Below are 21490 nucleotides of genomic sequence, written 5' to 3'. Positions count from 1 at the left end.
ATATTGCGCAAAGCTTAACACGTTACTTCTGTATATTCGCTTCAGGTTTGTCGTTTCACCAATCACCTACGCAACGACCGACCACTATAGTTCTTTCCAATCTCCGAGATGTTAACCAAAACAGAATTTTAAACTAATTCCTCTCTTACGAAGGTCGACCTGTGGCGTTATTTCTCCGGTTACGATCGCGATCTTCTCTATTTCCACGACAATCTATAATCGTTCTATTCACAACTACATATGTACGCGTATCCGCATCGATTACCACCTATAGCTTTGTTTTCCACGGGTTGCGTTCGACAAACGAATAAAAACATGTATATTTTCGTAGGAATCACGTATGAGGATTCGTTTACGTCGAATTGTATTGTCCGATCCCGGGTTAAGCGTTTATCTGCATACGGCATACGTTTAATTCACGAACGTGAGGACGAATGGGAACGCGGTTTGACGCTAAAGCCGCAAAAAAATAAAAAACGAATAGTCGCCAGTGAATAAATATCTATTATTCGGTTTTCAATACGTTTGTAGGAGAAGGAGGCGATATCGTTTTGTATTTAAGCGTTTCTTTCGAAAACTAATATACCCCTTATATGTTGCCAATACCATCATTTTCACGTTCCGTGTTCATTTGCGGCATAGAAATAATTTCCCTTGTTCATTCGCGGCGAACGTTGTCGGGGTAAAGAATTCAACTATCGGATAGCAACTTTTCCAATTAATCTACGCCGTTGAAAAAGTGTAATAAAGAACGTAAGCAGATAACACACACACAACTTGTCCAATGTCTGGTTCTTTTACAAAGTACGATAATTCGGCTTGTTCTTATCGCGAATAATACATTTCGAATGCACGATACCGGCTGGTCGACGTGTTAACAGTTTAAACTCGATGCCTGCAATATTATTAACGCCGATATGATAGAAACTTTTGGTAATAACGAACTTGCCAAGCTATCGTCGGTATAATGGCGGTATCGATGTAATACCTTGCTATAATAATCGTTAAAAACGCAATTTCTTCGCATAAAATTCTAAAATTCCAAAATTCGTCCTTCGCGACTATGATCCGTTGCTTTTCTAGGTTTGAACGGTGAAAGTCAAAGGCCGAGCATAAATCTAGAAGTCCTAATAACTTCTTGCGCGCTCCCCTTTCGGTGATGGCACGCTTTTGATGAATTAACTGCCTGGGGTAAACTCGTATTTAAATGGAAATAATTCGTGGGATTATCGTTGTCCCTTGTCGTCATTACTTTACCGAAGACGATTAAATATTATTGGATAAGTAATTCGTTTGGTAATCGGTTCTTAAGTAGCGGATGGTGATAACTTAATTCGCGAGTAGGGTTCACAAATTTTAATTAGCTCGTCTACATCTTTACTTTCGCGTTAATAATTGGTTCGTTTGTGATAAATAATTTTTGTTTATTTCATGAAAATGTTAGGAATGGGATTCGCGCGTGTACAGGTGTAAGCATTATAACCGTTTTCAGGATATAAAGTTAGGGATATTATTACAACTTAAATAATTTGCACAGGTTGTTCTCTTAATTTTTTAATAGTTCCTTCAGTTACTTTTTATCGTACAATATCTGCTTGATTTCACATACAAGAACGAACGAATTAAAGACTCGTTATTTACACGTGATGGAATATAATTTTAAATATAAAAGTTTAAATGTGTGAAATTGGATTCTCTCAACCACATCGGCTTTAAACCAGTTGGTTATTGATTTACATATATAGGAGGAAGCCTGACAGTGACGGAAACCAGATCGTAACGCTTCAGTTGATTTATTAGTCTTTCCAAGGCCTGCCTAATTTCATTGCTAATTTTAGACTCGCTCTTAGACGTATCGTTTGCGACATTGATGAAGCTTTTTATTCCGCAAGGTTAGCTTTCTTCCTAGAGTCGTTTATCGTAGCATTGAAATTCTCAAATTTTCAAAAGAAATAAATTTGTGATTAGGAAAAATTTCTAGTTCTTTTCAATTAGAGGTTAAGCGCATTGATATTTTATTTGAATCACAACATGTACGCGAATGATTCGCAAATATAATATACATATATAATAATTTCTTTAATCGTGTTTCCGATGTAATGAAAATTGGGCGAATATAATTTCTCCTTCTGATACGATTACAACTTTTGTCTACAAGAGATTCATCGAAGCAGCGCAATTCCGAATTTTATTCTAAGGTCTTACCATTCGAGTTTACTTGTTGATTCCGACGCACTCACACACCTGAAACTTTGCTCACCTTTATTTTCTCAAAGTAAGAGAGCACGAGGGCCAGGTAAAAAGCAAATTTCAGGCGTAAGAGTACTGTCGAGGATGCTTGATTTCCACCTAGATATTTATCGCGTACTTCGCCCTGCCTACCCTCGTAAATCAACTATTTTCAAGGAAACGTTAGCTTTCATACGCTTTATCGAATTTCTGGCATCGATACTTTGAAAATCGTCCATTCCGATATAGTATTGCTTTCAAAAATTTCGCCGTTTCAAACTCTTTTAATCTTAAAAACCGATTCGCGTCTCTCGCGTGTAATATTTATAATAAACATATGAAACGTAACTCGTTGATCACAGATCTTTTTTTTTGCATATGAAAACGGTATAGCTTTTGTTAAAAAAACACAAATGGATTCTTCGTTCCTGTACATATTTGTATATCGCTTCGCGAGCCAATACAAGAAATATTCTTCTCGTTACACAACTTTACGACTCGATTTATCACTAGATACGGCGGACTTTAGTATAGTTTGGACGTTTTCCAGTCGATGGCAGTTTTTCAATGCCAAGGCTCGACTGGAGATTGTTATTGTTCGTTATTCGTTGCATCGACTATGATGGATCCATAGGCCGAGGGAAGAAATGACACGCTGCGACGATAGACTGTCACGGACACACCTGAAACTTTGCTCACCCAGAAGGAAATGTACGGGCAGAGCAAAGAGTCAGGCCCGACCGTAACGTTCGAATTTTACACTGCTGGGACATGCTCGAGTGTTTCTTCTTTCCGTTGTCACGTTGCTCCGGGCGAGGAACTCGCTACCTCTTCTCCGATTTTACGCAATAGCGCCGCCACGAGGACACTGGAAAATAGAGGCGCAGAGATTCTTCATCGAGAGTGTAGTAGATCCGAGGGAATGAGTTACCGGTAAGACAGGGACCTCGAGAGCCATCAGAAATTGCGGAAAAATAGGCTGTCGGATAGTGAAGGAGAGAATCGAAGGGAAAGAAAGAAGTGAAGAGCGCGGAGAGAACTGTGCGAAGCTCCGCACTCAGCAGTGGCAGCCAAGGAATCAAGACCGTACCCATGTTTCATCCTACTGTTCGCTCTTTCTCCCTTTGCCTCGAGAGACGACACTCGAATCTCCATTGTTCGTGGTTCGGCTGAAACAGAATTGAAAAGACGCGTGATATTTACCAATAGATTCCATTCAGGCCGCAAATAATTCATAGGGTGACGGGGTCAACGAACGGATTTTAGCAGAACGGACTCTAATCGTTTTTAAGACTTTTCTAAGGAGTTCATTGTGTTTGAAACGGTGAACTCGATGATCGATAAAACGGTGGCCCGAATGTTTGATCGTGGTATTATCGCGTTATCGCTGGAAATAGCTACCAAGTTTACGAAGAGTTTAGTCTTTCTATGTCTTTTCGAATCGAAATCAATTGTAACTTTTATTCTTAATCGAGCGTTCGATCGTAAAATTTAACGAGTCAGCAGCTTGAAGTAATCAGATTTTCGACAAACGCTTCTTTTCGATAAGACGATGTAAAAACATTGTAACTGTTCTGTTTCTCGTGTGTCGGAATCATACGTAATCCCATCGTTACATACACTTTGCTAAATACCTGATCGACCGTGAGCGAGGGCCCCTAAACCGATTACCACAGTTTATGCCGTGCCGTAGTAACAGCCACCCATATAAGTGCGCCTAACAGCAACTTAAATGTATCCGAAAGCCTGTTAAAGATCAATCTAATTTCAAATTAATCGATGGTTATTAATCTTCCACTTTCGCGACGATGGGAATCTCCACGGGAAAGTAATTAGCAATTTACGTTGCAACTTCAGAGTTTGAACATTTGATAAAACATCTTCGCACCGGGTTTAGAGAAGATAGAAATTTTATTTAAAATTTTGGGACGACGATACTTATATGTATATGTATATGTGTATTATTATTATTATTATTATTATTTCTATCTCTCGTATTCGTTCGATATTTACGGCCTGTTATTCGTGGAAATCGGATTTTCATTAAATGCTTCTTGGAACATAAAAAGACATTCACGACATCACGACTCACCGCAGTGCTAATGAGATTTCAAAATGTTTTGTACGGCGCGCGTAACGTATTCGTAAGACGTTTTTGTAGCAGGTATTGAAATAATTCGGTGAGTCACCGTATAACTCTAATTTGCCAAGTGTCCACGTTATAAAGGGTTTTCGGTCTTGCGTGTTCCTGCTCTTCCGTTGCTCCATCCGCTAAGGTCAAACCTGACCGATTCCACGCTCCATCCCGAAGAGATAGAGTGGTCAATTTCCAAGCACCCACCAGATTTCAGGAAGTTGGTATTTTTCTATGTATACAGAGATATATATCTGATGGTTATTTGGTGTCCGTGGCAGCCTGGAAGATGGTAGCACGAAAGAGAGATTCGCCATCTGCAGACGCAGTTTGTCAGAGGGCAAACTCGGTGTCCAGCAGCGGAGAGTATAGCGTTACGGTTGGATGTCAGTGACCGGAGCATAAACCCAAGATAGTTTCACCATTACATCGACGGTCTTCCTTCTTGGCTTGGCTCCTTTCTGTCGGCCTGTACCATCCGCACAGCCACGCACGGTCGCTCGTTCGTCGTGGCCGCAACACCTGAGTGTCTCCAGTTGCAAATGCACGCGTCAATAAGCTGCTTTCCACCTCGAGGATTCCCTCGATCGAACCAAAGATTCGTTTCCTCGATCCGGTACGATTCGTCGTTCAGTTCGATCGAGGCCACTTGAAACTCGAATGGAAACCCTTTTTACCGATCGTAACGATCGATCAGTCGATTAATCGTTGGTTTCGTTCTACGGTTACTCTGGTGCTGTTCCAAAAGAGAAATTCCCGTTTTGAATTTAGTTAGGTTCGCGATTTTCATTAGCGCGATCAGAGCCTCTAAACGAGAGATTAGCCAGCCACGCGATGACCTACTCCCTTCGTTTCAACTATCGTTGAATGTTTAATCGAATGGTTGATGGAAATTCGTTAGCTTAGCCTTTGTGATTACTATCTGTATTTTTGGAAAATTAAGTTCGAGTTCAGATGATTTCGATTCGGGATAAAAACAACGATCGTCCGATTAGACCCTTCTTCGATTCGTTGATTAGCGATGTGACAAAAACCAAAGGATTGTGATAAAAGATGGGAGAAAACTTGCGAATTCGAAACATTGCTTTTACGAGGCGCCCAGAGTGCATATGGAATAATAATATTAATAACACGCAAGTGAATCGAATTGTGTAATTGATGGTGTAAAAAGATCCAAGCCAGCTTGTTTCCGATTACGTGTAACATGGTAGGAGATTCGATCCAACCGTATCTTGTGTAATTGGCACACTTTACATCACCTCCGTACTAATATCTTCTCACGCGTACTAATAAGGATCATATAAAATTACGTTCGTGAAATTCTATAGAGAAACTAATACGTTCGATGTTTTTATTAACTTGAAGAACCTGTCTCTTCTTCACAGGTTATATAACATTCTAAATCATGGAAATTCGGTAAATTAGAAATACGGAATTTTAGCTAGGAAAGCCTAACTTTTGATAAAGGAGAGGAAACTTGTATCGGTACTAACTAATGAACGACGAATCTAATTGAAATCGCCATAATCGCCTGTAATCGAACGGTACCAGTTGAGAGTTAACGTGAAACAATAATTCATTTCTTCTTACCTGTTACGATACGAACAATTGTCTCTGAATAGCGACGTGCGATAGAGTATCGTTACGTTTATGCTACCCAAATATTTGTTAGGAATTTAGCGTGTTAATCGATTTGACGAGCAGTGGTCATAAAATTGAGTTTCGCCTCGGACGAGGTCGGCGACAACGTCGGCGATCGGGAAGAAACGAAGCTATGGTCGATCGATAGACGCCGAATTGTTGAGCCCCGTGCATCATAAAGGCTAACGACCGCAGGCAGTTTGGCAGCGTTTGTGAAAGCGGTCTTTCTTCGAAGTAATGCAGCCGGAATCATGCGATGACGAGAGCGATTATGAACGTGCCAGCGAACGAAGGGAGACAGAGTGCGCTTTCATTTGGTATGCGTGGATGCGTGTTTGCGTGAACGAACGGGGATCAGGGTGAATCAGGAGGAGAGTCTGAATGACAGCAAAACGACGAGAGGAAAGAATAAACGTCAAAACGGAGAAGAGAAAGCTGAGACAAAAATAGAAAAATAAAAGAGAGCGTTTGTGTTTTCGAGTATGTCGTAAATAGACTTGAATCTGAGTTTGGCGTGCTTTATATTGTATAAAAAGTTGCAACGATACAAAGGGAAAGAAAAGATGGGACGAGGAGATAGAAATGGCAATAGGGAAGAACGCATATACGGTTAAAAATGTCACGTCGGATGCTCTGAAGTGACTTCGTTGCCATTTTATCTGGTTGCCTCTGTCCATAACCAGACGCCGCGCCGTGAGGTGTTTATATATATACGAAATGTGACAGGAAGCCGGAAAAAAAGACGAACAAGGAGAAAACTAGCGAAAAGGGGGTCAGTAGCGGCGCCACCGGCAGCAGCACGGAAGGGTTTAAGCAAACATTCGTAATTACACGATCGTTTAATATGTATGGGACTTCCGCGTGACCGTTTAACGCACGCGTACCTTCCAAAAGCGGGAGTCTGAATACACGGCCATTAACGAAAGGTGAACTATGGAACTTTCGATACTACCGAAGAAGAACGAAAATGGATTAAAAATCGTGGAATTAATCGAACAGCGTGAAACAGATCGTACAAATTACGCTGTTGCAAGATAAAAGACAAATTGTTTCCTTCGATGGTGGAGCGATTACTTCTGGGTGCGTTAAGCGGTGTAACGAAATAGAAATGTCGGAAGGGAGGAAACGAATAACGTATCTAGAGACGAATTCGGTTTAATCCATTAAATACTAACGATACGTAATTTTTTCTCGGTCGATCTTTATCGAATTCTGCTTCTTCGTTCTATATGCTGTAAGATTCGTCGACGAAGAACCTGGAAGGAAGTTCTATTTTCTTTCATATATTCATCGATCTTTTTGCGACAAAATCTAGTCCCAGTAAATGCTCTTCGTTGAATCGATTATCTCATAGACTGTTCGTAGAGAGGTGCGAATGATGTCTGAAACAAGCTGTTAACGGTATAAAAATTGATGTGCTTCGTAATTACACTTATGTAGTACGAGCTGGACGAGATTTATCGACCTCCTCGAGTTTCAAAGAGGACACGCTACTTTCCCAAGGCATTTTTAACGATCGTCGTCGGAACATAAATCATCGTTTTCCCGTGATTTATATATGTTAGCGTCTCGTGTCACGGAGGCGTGGCATAGGCGTGAATCCCCGTAGTGTCTGCTTCTAATTTAATTTATTACATCAGCCCATCAGCGATCCATGACGGTATTAAAGATCCTGTAAATTATTCACGTTGGGTCGTGCTCGGTAGTATGTAATTCCATTACGGCTGATTATCCGTTCGAATAACTGCTATTCGGTTTAGATGGATATAAAGTTCGTTTGATACTTGTGTATTCAGTGGTGTAGCTTACGAAAACTGATATAGGAGCTTCAAGACACCGTTATTATCGTTCTTTTCGAGCGAATTAGGATCAGTCATCGATAGGTTATTGTCGTGTCAGTGCTCGAGGTAATAGAACGATGTGTTTGAAAGCGTGTATTGATCTGTCAGTCTCTGAAAGACAGTATGGCAAGTCGTTAAATACGATAAATATCTTAAGCTATTATCGACGGCGCGTTTTTACCACCAACTATGATCTTGTTCGAGTCGTATCTTTCGAATTAAATCAAGACGTCGATCTAAGAATTTAACGAGACTAATTTTTATTTTCGCGTTATTTACTTAACGCTGTGCAAATTATACGCTGTTTGAAATACCAAGAAGCGCATCGAACGTAGATCACGTACCATCTTCGATAACAAAGCTAAAAACCTTATTATTCCATGATTTTTAGAGAAACTCGAAGAGAATTGTCTGTATCGTTGTGAAAGGCGAATTTCTAGAATTTTGCTACCAGTTTCAAATATGACCATAGAAGTAACGAAAAAATAGGTTCTTTGTACGCGAAGGTTTCGAGCTTAAAATTAACAGCGTTTCGAGCGAAAAATTAAAGAGCCCTCGTAGCTTGATAACAATCCGAGATTCATCGTTACATGGAAAAAAGGTACAAGCGACGGCGGAAGTGGGGAAAGGGGGTGTAGGGAGGTAGAGAGGAGGGCGGAAGAAAAAGAGGAGACGAAAGAATGCGAGGAGACAAATGGGGATGTGCTTGGAAAGTTTCAATGAGAATAAACGAAACTGTGCGCCCTTTCGTTCGGTCGCGTGAGCATTCTTTCCATCCGTGTGCGTGTACAAGGATGCGAGAGAAAAGAAGAATTCTAGAATGCAGAGACAAAAGAAAATGGAGTACGAGCAAGAAGCACTAAATCTAATTGCCCGACGACATCGTCATGGGAAACGAACGAACGACGGGACGTTCTTGTTCCACATTTTCCTTCTCCTCCTCTTTCCCTTTCTTTTTCTTCGTCTTCTTTTCTTTTTTTTTTCTTCAAATCTATCGTTTCAATAATTCATCGAACGCTCTTCGATGTAAATGGGTACGTTGATTCTTGATAGTTGCCGCTTCGAAATCTCTTGCGAATTCAGATTGCGTTCTTTCTCCTTTTGTGTTTGTCGAAAAAGTAAATCTTTAGTTTTCACGCGACACCTAATTTTTGTAGAAAGTCGAGTGTTTTTAGAAAAATTCACGTTTTCGAAAAGACTGATGGAGCAATTTTGCTTACGGATTCGCGTAGCTGACGAATATTGCGGAACAAAATTCGTGTTGGACGGTGAAGTTTAAAAGGCACTGTTGAGACGTTTAAATAAGACGAAAAAATGCCAAAATGTGTACTTACGAATCGTGGAAAATAACGGAAAATGGCACCAGGAATTTTCTTAGCATATTTTTGACACCGTATAAATCTCGCGAAACACCAGGCGTAAGATTAAAAAAGAAAAGGCAGTATGCCGTTGGACTAATCAGGCTCGAGCGTAATAAGCTCTCGCAAGATCGCAATGACGCGAGCTTCTCCACGAGGCGAAGCTCCGGTACCGGTGTTAACCGGCCGCGTCTTCGAAGAAACAGGAAAATTGGACGCAGATGGGATTTAAAGGAAGAAGAAACGAGAGCCGCGTGTACGAGGGGAATCGTGCAGCAGGCACATGTGACTTTTGTTGGCAGGCTGTGCCCACTAAGGCAACCAAGAGGAAGAACGAGTTTTAATTTCTCGCGTCCGCGGCTCATGACCCCGGAGAATCGTCGAGACTTTTTTTCTTTGTTGTCACGATCGAAGTGGGTCAAGCCTACTGCTTCCATCTATTAGACGCGCGCTCCAGCTACTATTGTCATCGTCATCGCTGACATTCTACGTCATCGAAATCTGTTCGCAGGAACAGAGAATGAATACCTTTAACGAATCTAATAACCGAGAATATTCATAGATAAGAATGCCAATTATTCGTATCTATAACCAGGAAAGAAGCGGCTGAAAGTTTTAATCAAACTGTTAGTAACTACCGAAGTAAGTTGTTGGGTAAAAAGTTTGAAATCCTATTTCATAATAGCATGCATAATTTGACAGGGATTCGACGTAGTATCTATGAATACGTAATCCACTGGTACTAATGGAAACCATAAGCAGAACCACACGTAATTTCCTATATTACATACATATATATATTATTATATAACGTACAATACAATAAATTATATTATAAAATACACGCTGCATCTTGTTCAAGATTCAAGTTGTGTTCTATCGTCTTCGCCGCTTTATTATTAGCCTGTGAACGCAAAGATTTTGAATTTAATCGAACATCCGATTTAATTAATATTCAGGGTACTAGCCAATGGAATCTAGCCACGATAACGAACAGCGATTTACGCGCTACCGCGCTTGCACAGACTTTTAATCGTCAAGGTAACACAGCCATCTATAGAACGAGCGGTTCGATCGGATCGTCATTTCGTTCACGAATCCAAAATGCTTATCTCGGTCCCCACGATCGTGCTATAAACCGCTCGGTAACGTGCTTAAGTTAAAAAACGCTCGACTCGCAAGCAACAAAACGACCAGCCACAATAATGCAGCAGGATACCGAAGGGTTTCGAGTCTCGGGTTTCTTAAGCAGATTTCGTGTTTTTGCGCGGCCAGAAGGAAACTCCATTTGTTATACCGTAACGGAAATCGTGGACGTAACACGCTTTACGTTTAAACGTGGCGACGCAACAACGCTACGTTCGCTATTTCCCGTTTAGATGCGCGCCCCACGATAGATAAGAAGGCAACAGGATAAAACGAAAACGCCGACTAACGTGTAAATTTTAAGTACTTCCCATTCCCCGCGTAAACTGTATTCCCACTTATCTCTCACTCTCGCCTCGTTCCGGTAGTCAGCCCGCGCCTTCCTTCAACTTCCGTCCTTTCCACCCTTGAATTTCCATTTTCGCTTCAAGTTGGCCGACTGGCGCAAACGCGATGCGGAAAGACGAAGAAAGAGTCTGGAAAGCGACTGGGCGGAAGAAGGAACGAAGGTTCGAAGGCCGTTTCGTCGCCGCTCACCGCGTAAGTTTTGCGAAAAAAGTCGTTTCGATCGAATGGAATCGTCGTCTTTAAGCAGCGAATCGGGCAGTCAGCCGGTTCTCTGTTCCAGCTGTTTCTTTCGGAACAACGTTCTATTATCCCCTCGTGCACCTCCCACGGGAGATTACCCGCAAACGTCTCCCTCTCGGAAATTTTCCGATGACAAACGAGCCGTTAGAGAAGCGTACGGATTTAGATTTCGGCTCCGCTTCGTCGTTTGCCGCCTGGTGGAAATTTTTCTACCGTACGAAGCACCACCTCCCGACCAGTTTACGTGAAATACCACGAAGGGAATAGGAAGGGGGAGAATGGTGGACGAGCGCGTGTGTGCGCGCGTGTAAGGGCTGAGAGTCGAGAAGTTTCTCTCGCGGTAACTTCATTCTAATTTCCAACGGGAACGGGCTTAAGAGAAAAATAATTCACCGGATATTTTCGAATAAATTTCCTGCACGCAATGGGAGAGTCTGCGGAAGCGAAAGAAAAAGAGGGTTAGCGAAGGGAAAAAAAAAGGACGACGCGGCGTTAAGCAGCCAACCCGGTTTTCTACGGGGGTGTAAATTATGCTCTTCTTACAGGCCGCTACGCGGCAGTTTTCACTCTATCCGGTACCGGCCGGCCAGCGTGTATTTATGTTACGAGTTATTAAGAGAAAGTTTCAGGTTTTACGTCGACTAACGTCCCACACGATGAGCTCGCTGGAGAAACGGCCTGCCGGTCTTCTAGGCGATATTAAAGCCTGCTACGAGATAATCGAATCGCAAGACGCGCGTTTAGAACAAAGAGTTCATTTTGAAATCATCCGATTGTTCTCAACCCTTCCCGATCCTCGAAACACCTTTCCATAGAAATAAAAACTCCGTCTCTTTGTAGGAAGAAACGTCAGCGACGATCCAGGTTTACCTACGCAGCATTAAAAAAAGAGAATCGTGTAAACGGCCGATTGTGCGTTACCGCAGACTGAGATCATTTTTCGCAGATCCGCTTCCTCTCGTAAGCTCGAACGAAAACATCGCGTTAAATTAAATTCAGCAAATACATTTGCCAAGTTTCGTAGGTAGCGTTCAACGTGCACGGAATTCGTTTGCTTCGCGGAAATCGCGTTTCCTCCCCTGCCGCGCGAACTAGCGATTGCTTCCGAACACCGATGGATCGCGTGGTTGTTTCGTATAAAACGATTTCGACGAGTTGTACGCGGTTACGTTTCTTTTTGCGAGTTGCCTTCGAAATTTCTCATTGTACGAACTATAAAATATCGCTTTGACGATTGACGTTTCTTTTACCGATGAACGTTAATAACTTTCCAGCGGCTGAAAAATAATAATTGCTCGGCTTCATCGCCGTAAATAAACCTGTCGAATTTATCGTTTAAACGATCGTTTCAGAAGCTTTATTTAAACTCTTTCTTTAAACGTTAAATATTTGACCAGAGTACACGATTATGATTGCTCGAAAGGGAGAATTTGTTCGCTGTGCCGCGAGAAGATCAAGCGGAATCGGTTGTGGAATCAGCATCGAATTACGTACACGGACGGATGAGGCAAGGGAGATAAGCGTAAGAAAAGTCCTACACGAAGGCAGTTGTTCGGCAGTTATTTCAGAAACCGGGCTTCAGAACCATGCTGTCATCCCTCTGAAACCGCTATCGAATGTCTTTCGAGTGACTCGGCTCTCTCGATCTCCTCCTGTCTTGTTCGCTTTTGGCAAAACCGATCGATCTCCCGACAGATAAGATTATACGGTGGAGCGATCGTAAAGGAATACCGCAAACGCGCCGCGTCGGTGCTCGTCCTCCGGATTCTTTTGCACCTTCGTCCCTATCGATAACAATGATCGCACGATACGCGTAAGAAGCCTTATGCGCTGAAGGAAGGATCGCACAGGAAACTGGGGAAAAAACGAAAGGGATGCAAGGGACGAAGAAGGACCGTGCAAATTTAACGCTCGTTCACCGAGCGAACGCTGAGCTGCGTTCTACGTGCCAAGGTTCGATCGAACGAAACGCGAGTACCACGCGTAGCTCGAAGCATAGAATGTGGATAAAGTTTGAAGGTATTAACTCGTAAGTAGTTAAGATAAGAAATAAAAGGAATAGGACCATGGACCGAAAGTCGACGATAAAAATAAAAATTGACGGAAGCTCGTAGAGGTAATATCGGGCGAACGATAATAGCGACACGCGTATTTGGTAATTCGAGAGGAAGCGGGACCAACATCCTGTTTTAATATATTTCCGGAAGGTTACGGCTATCGAATCGCACGAGTTTGTGGTTTCGACGCTTCGTTGCTTTTGCATTCTTCGCTACTGCCGCTGCCGCCATTGATGTCATTGTCGTGATCCCCTTCCTTTGTTTTTCTCTATTGTCTTGTTAGACTCTTCGTAAAAACCGATCGGTCAGTCGATCGATCGATGAAATATCTCGCCAACCAGAAATTTCGAATTCGTATTTATACAGACAAAAATCATTTATATTTATATTCTTTGATTCGAATTACTTTCTTCCTGCTCTTTCGTATCGCTGATACTTTTATAAGAGAATCAACGTTACGTTAAAGAGGCATTTGCGTAGCAGGGGTTTGTCAAGATATCGTACGACTATTTTCGCTTTCCAAAAGACGCTTACAGAGCGAATAAAACGAACGAAAGAAAACTGGTGGACCACGCAGAGATCTCTTACCAGGGGGAAAATTATCGTGTTTCGCGAGGATAAAAGTTCAGCGGCTTGGCGTACGAAACAATTTCCCGACATAAAAAGTTAAAATATCTGCGTATGACTGGGACGGCGCGACGCGTAACTCGTTCACAAAACGCGGAGCAACTTTCTTTCCGGGGAGTCTTAACTTGTAAACTTTATTCCCCCATAGTTCGCTTTAAAACCGTCGGGCTTGGCCAAATCTTCGTCGAGATGGCATCGCTTCTTAATTAAAATGCAACCTACGTACAAATATTCGTCGAGCAGCGAGCTGTATTTACCTACCAGCCGAAAAAGAAGAGACCGAACAAGAGAGGGCAAAAGATAGTAAAAGGAAGATGGCCAGATATGGGAACGTTTACCCGCAGCGGTTGAATTTTACAGGAAGAAACGATCGTAACCGCTGATTTCGGTCACATAGTCGTGGCACGAGCAGAGGGCTCCACCAGAAAACCGAGGTTATCATGACCGGCATGACAAACCATGATTACAATAATTCTTTCCTTTATTCAAACAACAGACTTCCTCTTTCATCTTTCTCGACGATCTCGAACGCGCTCTCCTCACTTTTCGGATGCTAATGGAACGAGAACGAACCCGCCAGCCAACGACCTGAAAACGCTTGGAAAGTTTGGTTCCCGATTTTCTCGATTTCTCTCTAACTACCCTACGATCTCGTAACACTAGAGATAAGGGAGATATGTATTCGAGCCAAACTTAAATATTAGCTTCTCCAATTAGAATTCCGATATTACAGCTTTCGCGTGTCGGAAACGACGTTTTCCGCAAACATTATCTTTGAGAAATTGAGACTCTTCGGACGGTAAAGCGGAATTATAACATAGAATTTTCAGTCTCTATCGAAATCAAGGGGGGAGGGGGAGGGGGGGGGGAAAGGAAAGGAAAGGAAAGGAAGACGATAGGACAAATGATCGGTGGTTCGGCAAAAATCGTACAATTCTGATAGATTTGGAGCGGTTCGGAAGGCCGAAGAGTAGAAATTGCGAGAGGGATGCGCGTAGCACGCGGTGATTGAAATCATTCTCTACTCGCCTGTACGCGAAGGATCGAATGAGAACGAGCGACCGGGTCGAAGTATCGTTACCGAGTCGCAATTAAAAGAATCGCTTCTCTTCCCTTCTCTAAAAGTCGATAGCAGAGCAGATCCTGAACCGGCGTAAAGAAACCTTTCGATCGAAGAAGCCTCTTTACGACAAACGTTGGTTGGCCTTTCACGTTATTCTTCCGTCAGCGGCATAGCCTTCGTTAATGACAAATTTCTTTGAATCTTTCCGAAGCTTGGAAAAAAGCTTTTCCTATTATCATTATCGCCCATCGTCCGTGCGCGCGCCATTACGTTCGTGGAAAACGTTTCGAGCAGACTCGAGTATAGGAAGAAAAAACAAAATACATAACAGGAAGAAAAGGGTTGAGAAAAATGAAAGGGAAAGAACAAATCGACAGACGTGTACAATGTGGAAGAGAAAAAGGAAAGTTTTCTCCCTCGTCTTGAAAAATTTCCCGTTTCCTGCGTGTATATTCGACGCTCGACGAAGTGCCACTCGACGTTCAATTTCACGTGAACACACGCCGAGGAGCGGTTCTTTTCCAGCGATAAACAGATTCCGTCGTAAAACCGTGAGCTCGCGCATAGGAGTCTCGATGGTACGCGCTGGATAAGTGGCACGAGCCTTCCTTTCTTCGCTCTCCTCGTTTCGCGGTGGCATGGCAATGGAAAAGTAGTGGAAACCGAGTGGAGACGAGTCGCGTCTGTTGAGATTTTTTCCGCGGAGGAGTTAGTTTCGAACTGAAGCTAATACCGATGACGGCTGCGCTGCTGTCACGCGGGGAAGGGAAACGGTCGCGAGATGACAGAGAGAAAGAGAACAGCGGATCTAAAGTGGCGTTCGCGAATGAGAAAGAAGAAGCCTATGACCTGACGTTTATATGGGGTGTCTCGCGAACGCATGGATTCGGCTCGATGGCACCGATGTTCAATTAACTTGCACGGTATTTCGTTTCTATCGAAAATCTTCGTTTCCGGTGTTTACGTCGTTTACCATTCCGAATGCGTTATGGCTCGTGCAACGTCGTGGAATGCGTTCGATAAGCCGCCTTTCTCCTATAAGAAGCAAGCAAAATTTCACTCGTAAAGATTTAAACCTTCTTCGGGTATTTCCACGAAAAATAAATTGCGAAATAAATCGACCTGTCGAGCAACGCGAAACACCGAGAAAATCGTCATCAGCGCAGATTATTCCATCCAGCGCGAAGCAAAAAGTCCAGCTGGAAAAAGTTCTTCTTCCATAAAAGCGCCTGTTCCGTGATTCGTCAAACATCGAGCCGAGGACGATTCCACGTACGAAATCGAGGAAACGAAACGAAACGAAAAAAAGAGGAAAAAAGAGACGATGGACACGCGATAAGTCAGAAAGGACGAGCGTAGTGAAACAAACGAACAAAGCAGAGCTGTCGGTATCTACCGGATGGGAATATTCGAAAAAAAGAAAAGGAGAAAAGAAAAAAGACGAAGGATCGTTTTGGAAAACGCGAGAATCGGATAAGGGTCGTTAGATCGGACACCCTGTATACCCACGTAATACCGCAGAAAGTCTGTATCGTGTACAAAGCCAGGCTGGGAGAAAGAGGAACAGTGAAGAGATGAAAAGAGAGTCCGGAGGAGAGGGGCGAACGAAAGAGTAAGAGAAAGAGGTGAGAAAAAGGGACGGAGAGAGAAAGGTGGAGGACGATAAAGAAGGATGGATGGCGATGGCGATGTCGATGGAGGAAGAGGGAAAGAGAGGGCAGACTATGCCCGATAAAAAGCCCTGATTCCCACGAGCGTGGATAGCCTACGATGAAAACCTCTCAGCTCGCCGACCACGGCACGGCATTAGAACGTCCACGAGTACCATGTCGGATTTTTCGTCCGCAGACACTATAGCTAACAGCGTAGAACGAGAAAGACAGATACGAGGTAGCGAGAGCGGCGGTAGCAGCAGCACCACCACCACCACCAAGTATCCACGTAACGATTCGTTCTCATTGTACGTGTTTACTAGGCTATGATTATGTAATCACTGGCAGCTTCTACGAGTTTGAGCATTGTTCAAATCGTCGTTGTCTTGCTCGTTGAAGACTTCTCGCTCGAACGTTTTCCCTTTTCCTTTAACGCTCGTCTCCATGACGTGTTCGACGGTAAACGGAATTCCAGCTTCCCCTGTTTCGCGCGAAATGACGCGAAACGCCAATTGCTCCGCTCGAGACGAGCACTTGCGATCGAGTGGTTAGATGGACTGGACGGCCGAAAGAAGCGAGAAGGAGATGCGTTTAAACGAACGAGTATGGGACACTCTGTTCTACATTTCCGAAGATGTTATAGACATCGCGGGCTCTTAAGAAAGACGAACCGTGGATACGAAGGAGTCAAATCGCGTACAAAGCGCGAAACACACGCACCAAGTTTGCCCGAAGATCATCGTGGACACGCGTTATATCTTTGGAGAATAATCCGAAAGTCTGAAGTTTCTCACTCGAGATACAAAAGGAATTCTGAAAGCGGAGAAAGATGAAAACAGGAGGTGAAAGGCTCTGGTATGTTAATCGGCTCCAAGTTGAAATTAAGGAAACAAGAGGAGAGTGAAAAAAGAAATATCATTTCTCTGGAGTTTTATTCCAATTCCTCGAGTGCGTCTGTCGGTAATCACTACGCTGGATTTCTTTTGTGGAGTATTATAGAGAAAGAGGAAAGTCGTGTCTCTCTCTCTCTCTTTCTCGTCTTTTATATTCCCTCGCTATCGTGTTACAATCAATCGCTTTGTCCCGTCGACGTTGTGCAGTCTGTTTAAGCTGATGCTCGACTAACAATATATTCGACAGAGGGAACAGAATGTTCTTCCGTGAAATCGATGCACGACTGTTTCTCGGCCCTGGCGTCGGATAAAATAAAAGATGCCTTCGAACTCGAGCGTAGGATAATGCGACAAGGTGTGTGCGCACAACCCTCGTTCGATCGAAAGCTACACACGGGGATGCATATTCAGCGGGCGCCGCGCAAAATTGACACGCTCCCGCGCCGGAATCCCGTGACAACGTGTACCTCCAATTTAAACGATTCGACGGAACGAATGGAAAGGAAATTTGGGGTCTATTGTCCTCCAAGAAAGAAATAATTCTCGAGATTCACAACTCGGGGAACCTGTAGCCGGCCTTGGAATTATATCCGCTTCGGAATTTAGGATTCTTCCGACTAACTAGGAAAGTTACTTTTCAAATTTTATTCTCCGTCGGGAAGAGAAAAAAAGACCGCGTTGAAACGAGGAACGTTTGATGCAACGGTGATCAAGTCCCGAATCATGAACGCGAAATTGCACAGTATCACGCGTTACGACCACCTCGCGAAACCAATCACCAGACGTTGTAATCCGACGATGTTCGTTGGATTTTCAATCTCCCGAGCCGCGAACCGTTAATCTCCGCGTGTATTACCCGAGCGTGTCTAGCGGTAATTGTCTAATCACTGTTATCCGTTTAATTGCATAGCGCGTTATGCGTTTCGTGCGCGCTTCGTGAATTCTAAGCGTTCGTGGATTCTAAAAAAAAAGAAAAGGAAGTTAACGTCGGTTGGTTCGATCCGCAGAATGATAGCAAGGAATCGCTCGAGAAATCGATAGAACCAAATCGTTTTGATAGAAGAAAAGCTCCGCGCGCAGAAATTTCTCGCAATATCTCGTGCAAGAAACGGATGGACAAGAACTCTGAAATATATCCAGCCGGCACAAGCAGCGATACCACCGCCGCTTTTACTATCTCCGATCTTTTACGATCCGCACCGTTACGTGCGTAGGTACGACCTTACCACCGCACCGTAAAGTTTTTTTTTTAAAAAAGTCCCCGAACTACGGTTGTACGGCTCGGTAGAATCGAAAGTAAACCGGCATCAGGGGTATTCGTACGGATGGAACGGTAAAAGTCTGGTCAAGATGGATCCTCGGTCGACTCGGAGCCAACTGTGTTCGACCACCTTAACCGATGTTAAGGATTAAAGCCTCGATGGAAAGCAATCGATCGTAAGTGGATAGAAGTGGATAGGCAAGGAAATAGGGAATGGAGAGACGGAAGGGTCGTCCAAGTTCCTTCATGGAAAGAAATCCGGTGGCGTGATTATCGGGCAGACACGATCGAGGAATTGGAATCACGCTTGAACACGGTATGGCCGTTCTTTCTAATCCGCGACGAGACAAGAACCGGTCGATAAACGCGCTATATATCAGAGGCCTGGAGTACGCCGACGGGATGAGAAAGCTGAAAGGGCTACCGGTGAAAAAAAGCCAGCGAAAATCTGCAGGCGTTTGCCCTACATTACCCTTGCCGCGAAAATTTCTGATATTTCGCGTTACCTGGCTCCTGTATCTCTATACGAAACGTATGGAATTCGAGGAGATCAACGGAAGCGGATTGAAGGTAGAGGCCGGAAAGCTGGAACATCTGAAATTCGAATTGCAAGAAGGATCGAATCGAGTAGATTCTCCGTGTGTCGCTTCGTCATTCGTGCGGTGATATTCCTCTGGTAACTAGATTATCGGAGTAAGTTGAAAAGGAATTTCACTGGATGGAATGGCTCGAAGGAGAATAGCCTATGTTACTGTACTCGGAGAAATTGCCCACGTTCGATTCCGAATAACCGATTCAAAATGTTTTTCGATATTTTATTGAGGTACCGAGCGGTTGCGTGAAATTGTCGACTGGAATTCGATATTTCGTCGAGGTACGAAAGGGCTCCGATGAAACTCGATACATTTGCATTTGCATAAGCTGCGTGGAAAGCTCGCGGGGTATTCGCAATTTGTATCGTTCGCGTGTGCTCGAATATCTACTTACGAGCAAATTAAGTTTTCTTACTCGTATCTTTTATTTCCTTCGTTGAGATATTTGTCGAATACTTCAGCGAAGAGTCCAGCCTAGTCCGTTTTGGTCTTTTTTCTTTTCTTTTCTACCAAAATATATCGATCAAATTCGAAACAATAACCGTAAAATTCTACGAACGAAAGCGTACCGTACGAGCTAAAATTTATATAAATGAACATAAATACGCAAGCATCGAGAACTGCGAACCTTTTTCAGAAATCGAGCGGGACCTTCCTTTTAAATTTCACGAGAAACAAGTACATGGAAACGGCGTGCCCGTTTCAATTTAAATATCAATTGGTTCGGGGAAGAAGATAGACTATGTTGAATGAACGGAACGGATTAAACGAGCCGAGAAATCAGGTGAAAGGTTGAGATACAAATGGATGCGTCTGAGAACAGCAGTCAGCAAGGCTGAAAGAACCCAGAGCCGTTACTGCTCGTACTTCCAAGGGAAAAAGAGATACGAAACGGTTTATTCTCAGCTCGCGCGTATTTTCTTTTGGATCGAGATACAGCCGCGTTCCTCCAGAGAATGTATTATTTCTCATTGCGAAGATGTGGATCGATAATGTTCGTCTCGTTTATACAGAAGGCTCTCTGTGGCAGACACTCGTTCCGTGAACATCGTGATGCAACGCGTTGTGACTGATTGTCCTTCGTTCGACTGAAAAGCCTTTGTCACCCTATACATACACGCTCTTTGCTGAACGCGTCAGCTTCCGGAGACGTGGAATCGCAGGCGCGGTAAACCGAAAACGAAAGAGTAATCGACCTGCCCGTCCGATTCTTACATTCTGCCAGAATCTCTGTCGCTCGTCCAACGAAATTACGTAACACGTAAGTACGCGATTCGTCCATCTGCTCTTCTGAAAATGCATTCGAGATTTCTCCGTTATCTTTTCAGTATCGCTTCCAAAAGCCTTAATTCCATTGTCGAGTATTTTAGTTGCCGCCGAAACTCTTAACGTCAATTTCGATAAGTCGATCTCTCCAACTCTCGACGAACACCCTCTTTCGTCGTTGCGCGGTACGGCGCGGCGAAGTAAAGTAAACCAAGACTTTGCACCCAAAGAAATACAATGACCCGCTTCGAAGGCTGACCGAGCTCGATTGTTCGAGTCTGCCAACTTGCCATATAAAATCCAAGAATTACAGTTGAATGTAAGTGGAGTTACCGTTCAATGAATTTATAGGGGCTGGCTTAATTTCAAGCGTCAGCTTAACTCGCGGCGAAGGGTAAATTAGATAGAAGAAGACAACTCTCTTCCATAATTTAATGCGAGGAACTCTGCGTTTACTCTGATGCTTTAATTCCAACCACTCGGCGCGCGCTCTTCGGCAAAGGAAAATTGAGGGTCCGTTGATAAATCGAGATTACGGGCTAACCGTTGCCTCGAGCTCGCTACTTTCTATGGAAAGAATGGCACGGACATAGCCATGAGAAATCGTTGCTCCACTCCGCTTGTTATCTTTCTGTAGAATATAGAACGTAAATTATACGAGCACAGTGGTGGTAATCTCGAGGAAATCGGAGGAATCCTGCGTAATATGTATGTGTTTCGAAGATAAGCGAAGCGATTGCGATGCAACTTGATTCGTTATGTTCTTAGGATTATTGACAGCAATATTATCGGTACGCTAGTACATAATTTCTTCGACTCGTGCGTGCTGCTTACCAAAATCTCCAAGTATACGGTTTTCGACTTCCAATTTTTCCGATTTCTACCTGCAACAAAAGAAGACCAATTATATTATTAATACGGGTGCAGATGTTAAGATTACTAGCTTTAAAACGCCTCTTTATCGCCAGGAGCATTCGATGATACGAGTTTGCTAATGCCTCTTCTCCGATTAAATACGATTCGTGTATTTTTTTCCATTTACTTACTCCCGAAAGGATATATGTATCCATCGAGAACCTTATACCTCTATCGGATAAATAAATCATCTTCGACTTTACTGCGTGTTGTGAATAAAACAGGA

At 43.3% G+C, this 21490-nt stretch overlaps 1 protein-coding gene and 1 long non-coding RNA gene across 3 annotated transcripts in view; one reads left to right on the top strand and one right to left on the bottom strand.

Annotated features, from left to right (window-relative positions):
* Window positions 1-21490, top strand: part of SpdS (Spermidine Synthase) — a 192227-nt gene that overhangs the window by 3092 nt on the left and 167645 nt on the right. The window lies entirely within an intron of this gene.
* The window catches only part of LOC117154733 (uncharacterized), a 58284-nt gene continuing 38271 nt past the window's right edge, over window positions 1478-21490 (bottom strand). The window contains exons 3-4 of one of the 2 annotated variants that reach the window (XR_013059552.1): window positions 21184-21233; window positions 1478-3398 (exon numbers count right to left, since the gene is read on the bottom strand). This is a non-coding gene — a long non-coding RNA (uncharacterized LOC117154733). Of the gene's footprint in view, window positions 3399-17249; window positions 21234-21490 lie in introns of those variants that run through there. The other variant, XR_013059553.1, reaches the window with a different exon arrangement.

This window comes from Bombus vancouverensis, chromosome 11 (assembly GCF_051014615.1).
Source record: "Bombus vancouverensis nearcticus chromosome 11, iyBomVanc1_principal, whole genome shotgun sequence".
Taxonomy (NCBI): Eukaryota; Metazoa; Arthropoda; class Insecta; order Hymenoptera; family Apidae; genus Bombus; species Bombus vancouverensis.
This window is presented reverse-complemented; position numbering and strand designations above follow the sequence as displayed.